Here is a 7,786-nt window from a genome sequence, read left to right on the forward strand (position 1 = left end):
ACATATTGTTTAGTTATCTACCCTTACATATTGTTTAGTTATCTACCCTTACATATTGTTTAGTTATCTACCCTTACATATTGTTTAGTTATCTACCCTTACATATTGTTTAGTTTACTTCCCTCACACGTTTGTTATTTACCCACACTTACATGTTGTTTAATTGCATACCCTTGCACATTGTTTAGTTTACGATTCCTGAAATATTATTTAGTATTATGAGATACAAGTAACTATCGTGGAAAAGTTTGGATAACTACACTACAAGGCCACTTTATTAGAACGTACCCATTTCCACGATAGTTTAAACGATGGCGGGATGTTTGGGGGGGGGTAACGTTGTTTTCCTCCCTTTTTCACTTTTTTATGAAATGATTTTGGAAGATGGTAGTTAATATTACAGATGGCTGGCTTTATATGAGACGTGTTAGAAGAGGATGTAATGATGATTGGAGGATGTACTTTCAACAGATGAAATATTTTACTTTTGAGAGAGTAATAAGGCGACTTATTTCAGAGTCACGTTTCTGATGAGACGCTAGGAGTATTTGTGTGTATAGCCTGATGTTAATGTTTTGTGTGTTATTTGTATATATATATAGCCTGATGTTAATGTTTTGTGTGTTACTTATGTGATCGTGTTGTATGGTGAAATTTATTTAGACCAGTGTTGATCAGTATGGACTTCTGTTGGGGTAGAGGATGTAAGTTATTTTTCTATATTTTGCTCTTCTGAAATACTTTGTTCTATTGTTACGTACTCTAGTTTTTTATTTCTTTCGTTATTTGTGAGATTAATATTGAGAAGTGTGGGGGGGTAACCATATACAGAAACTGGTCAGATCTGTCCGTACTGAGAAGTGTGGGGCAACCATATACAGAAACTGGTTAGATCTATCCTTACTGAGAAGTGTGGGGGAACCATACACAGAAACTGGTCAGATCTATCCGCACTGGAAAGTGTGGAGCAACCATACACAAAAACTGGTTAGATTTATCCGTACTGAGAATGTCCCACACTTCTCAGTACGGATAGATCTAACCAATTTCTGTGTATGGTTGCCCCACACTTCTCAGTACGGATAGATCTGACCAGTTTCTGTATGGTTGCCCCACATTCTCAGTACGGATAGATCTAACCAGTTTCTGTGTATGGTTGTCCCACATTTCTCAGTACGGATAGATCTAACCAGTTTCTGTGTATGGTTGCCCCCAACCATACACAGAAACTGGTTAGATCTATCCGTACTGAGAATGTGGGGCAACCATACACAGAAACTGGTCAGATCTATCCGTACTGAGAAGTATGGGGGTAACCATACACAGAAACTGGTCAGATTTATCCGTACTGAGAAGTGTGTAGCAACCATACACATAAACTGGTCAAATCTATCCGTACTCAGAAGTGTGGGGTAACCGTGCAGATATTTGCTTTATAGAGTTTGATAATTGTTTTATTGGTACTTCTTTTGCTGTTAATTATATGGTAGTTTGTTGTCGAACGTCAGGCCAAGAAACTTGTCAGTGTTGTTTCTTTACTTTTTATGTCGTCTTTCTAACTTGTTGGAAAATACCATAGCCCGTGTTTTGCTGTGGTTTAATTTAACCCTCATTATATAGCACACCAAGTTTGTGAGTTAAGCGTGTGTACTAGATTTTTGTGGTAGTTTGTTATATGTTTGGGGTACTCGACCAGGTAGTTGTGTCTGCTATTTGTGATTGATACGTGTATCTATAGGAAGGGTAATTTGTAGGTTATCTATAGAACTGATGTTATAAACACGCTTGTAGGATCCCCATATAATGGATGAATGGACTGGAATATTCTTAATTTACTCTAACGGATATCCATAGAATGAATGAATGGACTAATCTTAATTTACTCTGATTCTAATATGTCAGTTTCTTAAAAACACTGGCTACTTGTTGAGTAAATTGAACTTATGTAGAATACTTTATTGCAATACTGCATAAAATGGCTTTTTAATGACTAAGCAAGCAGTCAGTTAATTTTGGTTGAAAGCTTTGTAAATGTGTTCAGTGTGTCTTACCATATGACCAATTGTCTGGCGTTTTTTATAAACTCGTGACTTATTTCAAGGAAACACATGAGTCGGCATATACAGTGATTCTTTCTAGAAGTTTATATGGCTACTTTGTCAAGCTGATGGATCTGCAGCTGGCAGGTTATCATGCTGGTTTACCTTCTTTTTGAACACTATTTTTGTGGATCGTTTCCAAATGGCTGACACATAGTTTGGTATGTAGGAAAGAGTGAACAGTTGAGAGAGGAGTAGCATATTTTAGTGGCAAGTTTAAATCTTATCACCGTTAGGGGGTTTGTTTTTGAGATTTTTAGGCCAGTCCTAGTTCAGCTATTGAGATCAGTTTGTTCAGTTAGTTATTTTGAAGCTGAATATTAAGAGCGTCTGTTGGAACTAAGGGCGGTAAAATGTATTAGGATGAGGTGATTGTGTTGAGCTAGTTATTATTAAGTATATTGCCATGATAGATGGTATAAATAGTGTGTAGGTGAGTGCTAAAAGTGTTGGTTTTGTCGGTTTCGCTTATGAGGGTGGCTATTTTCTTGCCGACTCTATTGTGTTTGGCATTGGGTGGTGTTCACTAGCTGCCTTAGCTATGGTCTATCACTCCTAAATTAGGGACGGCTAACGCTTATAGCCCCCCGTATAGTTTTGCGCGAAATTCAAACCAAACCAAACTACGTATATTGTGTTAATCTTGCAGGATGATAGAGGTGACTATGTTGAGCTAGTTCTTATTAAGTGTATGGCTAGAGATAGTTGTATAAATAATGATATTTGGTTGGTAAAGTTTGCACCTTTGTTAATATGATTTTTATCCCCATGACTTGTGAAAAGTACGTTGAATGCTGTTATTGGTTTGGGCTACAACTATATATATGTTTTTCAATCTGGAATGTGATTTTCTTTAAAGACTTCCTAACCCTGAAGCGTCGATGCGGCAGGATTTAATATAATTTTATGTTTTAACGCGTGTATTTAGTGCTGAGCGTCAGTGGTAGTTATGTCGAGTGAAAACTTTGGACAGTGGGAGGCGAGAAAAGTGTGTTGTTGTTGTATGGTAAATCCTTTTTATTCTTTTCTGTGTTAAAATACAGAGAAAACCACACGTGACACTTGGTCCTACTTTTGTGGAGGTGTAACTCTACTGAATAACACCTAGACTGTGTCTGAACGTTATTGTCAACTTCATAGATCCTCTATTTTTATTTTAGTAGTCAAGGGCTCTTACAAGACGGTAATATAACAACTGGTATTACTTGAAATTGGTTCTAATAACATGGCAGTGACTTTAACCACCTTCCTCAGCTAGCAAAATAATGAGACGTCCACCCAATTGGGTTCAGTGGGATTAATTGGAGCTTTGTATTCGCTACAGTAATCCACTGCCGATATCACATCTATGAAGTAATTGTGAACCACATTTGTCGATGAATCGACATCTTACGAGGTCAGTCCCGTGCGATGTTCAGGTTATGTTTGTGTGGAGAAAGCGAAATAAACCGACCGAGCAGTTGATTAGAACAGTAATACAGACCGATATCATATATATATTGCGAACCGTGGAGTCTGTCCGAGCGTTGGTCTGTCTCCTGTCTCCCATTTGAAAAGCTGCGCACTCTGGCGAAGCTTGTTTTTCTTTTGTTTGTTTTTTGAATTTCGCGCAAAGCTACACGAGGGCTATCTGCGCTAGCCGTCCCTAATTTAGCAGTGTAAGACTAGAGGGAAGGCAGCTAGTCATCACCACCCACCGCCAACTCTTGGGCTACTCTTTTACCAACGAATAGTGGGATTGACCGTCACATTATAACGCTCTCTCGGCTGAAAGGGCGAGCATGTTTGGTGTGACGGGGATTCGAACCCGCGACCCGCAGATTGCAAGTCGAGTGTCCTAACCACCTGGCCATTTGAAATGACAGGAGAACAGGCGTGAATAATGTTGATGCCAAATTCTATTTTGCAAGCAGGATATTCTACAGTAAATTGTTGGGAATTAATCACACTGTCATTCACATTTCAAAATGTGACTTAACTTAGAGAATAAAAATGTAGATTTACTGTATGTTATTGTTGAGCTTAACTGAAGCCCTCAGTGGCACAGCGGTATGTCTGCGGAAGTACAACGCCATAAACCGGGGTTTGATATGTGTAGCTTTGTGCTTAATTACAAAGAAACAAAAGCATGAGTGAAATGCTCAACAATTACTTATCGCGGTGGGCTGTATAAGTAGTTCATAGCTTTGGCTCTAAGTGAAACCAAGAGTGCAACACAATTAACCTTTTTTAAGGTCCGTGAAATAATTTATATTGATAGCTTAACTTAAACTTTTGCCGTCACTGGGGACGGGTACTTTTTCTTGTGTGTTATAAGGAAATCTGCAATAAATACACTGAATAATCCTGTTCTAAATTAACAAAAAATAAATCGATTGACCTATAAAATGTTACATTGTTTGGTTTTCTTAACAAGGGAGCCCACTGTTGGATCATGGGTAAGTCTGAGGGCTTATAACGCTAAAAATCGATGGGCATAGCACAGAAAGCTCATTGTATAGCTTTGTGATTAAGAGCAAACAAAGTTAGTAGGGGAAACTGCCATTCATGAATAGAATCTTGAAAATACAGATATGATTATTTACTAAATATATTATATATTGTTTTATCATTGTGTGGCCCCCCAGTGGCACAGCGGTATGTCTGCGGACTTACAACGCTAGAATCCGGGTTTCGATACCCGTGATGGGCAGAGCACAGATAGCCCTTGTGTAGCTTTGTGCATAATTAAAAACAAACAAAAACAAACAAACATCATTGTGTGTAGGTAAACATATTTTTTCTGTTTTTAGAAAATAGCCTTTCTATATCAATAATATTAATTCAATACTGATCTGAAACTAAAATAAACTAAATACACATAAAATGAACCTATTTTTACAATCTAAACACTTTCCCACGCGTTAGCATTATATGTTGTTAGGGGCAACTGCATATAAAGTTTTGTAAATTAAGAAGAAGTCTTGCGCGATAACACTATAACTTGTGAAGTCTTTAATAGTTCACGTGTGCTATAAATTATCAAGATATAATCCAATCACATTTAACGATGTAATAGATACATAGATGAGACCGATCTTGTATTCTAAGTAATCAGAAAGTTATCCATAGTAACAGCTAAAGTAACGGAAATATCGGGTTACATATATTAGAAATGTCTTCGGATTTCCGGATCTTATAATGTTTCAACAAATAATATGGTTATTTTTTTATTAAAATACACACGTGTATATAAGATATTGTATTTTATAAACATTTCCCAAACTTTTTTCTGACGTCACTAAGATTTAGAAGTAAAAGATACGCAGGTATATATATATATATGTAATGCACGACAAAGAGTTTATAACTTAGCTTTAAACTTTTATTCTTTGATACATTTGGAATTACGTGGATTTTGTTTACTTACGATTTGAATGTGTGTGTGTCTGTGTGTTTCTATCATGCAGGAGTAGAAGCTACACTCGTTATCGTATTATTCATCTTCCGAAATCTCGAGAAAACCAATTCAAAACTTACCACGTGCGTGTAAGTTTATCTAGGATTGTCACAAAAGCGAAATGATACGGATGGAAGTTTTCGCGTGTTCTCTTCTTATTGGTGTTTCTAGACAGTTTCGATGCTCGTGAAATTTTAAGTACCCATATAAAAACTTGAATAATTCCGTTTCGGGCCCGGCATGGCCAGGTGGTTATGGCGCTCGACTCGCAATCTGAGGGTCGCGGGTTTGAATCCACGTCCCACCAAAACATGCTCGCCCTTTCAGCCGTGGGGGCGTTATAATGTTACGGCCAATCCTACTATTCGTTAGTAAAAGAGTAGCCCAAGAGTTGGCCGTGGGTGATGAGGACTAGCTGCCTTCCCTCTGTTCTTTCACTTCTAAATTATGGACGACAGCGCAGATAGCCCTCGTGTAGCTTTGCGCGAAATTCAAACAAACAAACAAAAAAACAATTCCGTTTCACAGACCTCTCCTTTATCACGTATATCTCCAGGTGGGAACAGTTGTTATCAATGAATTTTTAATCGAGATTGAATTCGAAGTGTCTGGAATTCGGGGCTCTATCTCCGTAGTAGCCATAGCGCAGGTTAGTGGCGTGTGTAGGAATATGAAAAGCCTTGGACCAAAAATATCCCCTCTTTTTTCTCACCGCCCCCTCCCCCCAGTAGCACAGCGGCATGTCTTCGGACTTACAACGCTAGAATCTGGGTTTCGATACCCGTGGTGGGCAGAGCACGGATAGCCCATTGTGTAACTTTGTGCTTAATTACAAACACACCTTCTCTCACCAATCCTATCAATATTGTGTAAGTAAAAGAATACAAGGAATTATAACATAATTACAGCAAAAACATTCAATATTATACGACGGGTGTTTGTGTTTGTGACTACTTTATCGGGATCTAGGAGGATTTTCAGAAATTGCTGCGCTAACCTCGTTCACGGGTGTACTTTTTACGAGTTGCATTTGTATATCAGGCCCCCTGGAGACAAGTTTTAATTTTATATATCTTACAAGTAGTTTTTCATGAATTGGATCAGCCGGGTTCCTGGGTCAGTTGTCCATTTTTATGTTCGCCACTGGACCACAAATACTATCCGTATGTAACTTTGTGTTCTATACTAGTTACTGTTAGGAGTTTGATCCAGGTGTTGGAGAACAACAACAAATAAAATAAGTGTATAAAATACAATAATTTAATCCCATATTATTTTAGTTGAGGAAAATCAGTACTGAATCGGATGGCTTATAATCTTAATATATTAATATTTTAATTTTGATCTTTATGGAATTATTTAAGTGAAACGTTACATTGTTTTATTTTTCTTTCGTAAGATATTGTTAAGTGATCACACTTTCTATTTACCACCGTAGCTAGTTATTGTTAGTTGATCATACCTGTGTTTTACTACGGTGGCTAGTTATTGTTAGTTGATCATACTGTGTTTTACTACGGTGGACAGGTATGATCAACTAACAATAACTAGGTTTTACTACGGTGGCTGGTTATTGTTAGTTGATCATACTTGTGTTTTACTACGGTGGCTAGTTATTGTTTATTTGATCATACCTGTGTTTTACTACGGTGGCTAGTTATTGTTAGTTGATCATATATGTGTTTTACTATGGTAGCTAGTTATTGTTAGTTGATCACACTTGTGTTTTACTACGGTGGCTAGTTATTGTTTATTTGATCATACCTGTGTTTTACTACGGTGGCTAGTTATTGTTAGTTGATCATATATGTGTTTTACTATGGTGGCTAGTTATTGTTAGTTGATCATATATGTGTTTTACTACGGTGGCTAGTTATTGTTTATTTGATCATACCTGTGTTTTACTACGGTGGCTAGTTATTGTTGATTGATCACATGTTTTGTTCTTAAAAATGGAACGTGAGTAGTATTTGTTGTTCTATACATAAAATAATAAAATATTAACTCATTGTACAAACAAAGAAGCACAGTTCTTGAATGTTGTATTTCATAAACTTACCTGTTTATACTAAAGAACTGTGTTTTCTACCCACGTAAACATGTGACGCTGCAGAACAATCATTATTTACCAACTTACGTGTTTATACTAAAGAATGTGTTTCTACCCACGTAAACATGTGACGCTGGAGAACAATCATTATTTACCAACTTACGCGTTTATACTAAAGAACTGTGTTTGTACCCACGT

This window comes from Limulus polyphemus, unplaced genomic scaffold, assembly GCF_000517525.1.
Source record: "Limulus polyphemus unplaced genomic scaffold, Limulus_polyphemus-2.1.2 Scaffold2876, whole genome shotgun sequence".
In the NCBI taxonomy this organism is placed as follows: domain Eukaryota; kingdom Metazoa; phylum Arthropoda; class Merostomata; order Xiphosura; family Limulidae; genus Limulus; species Limulus polyphemus.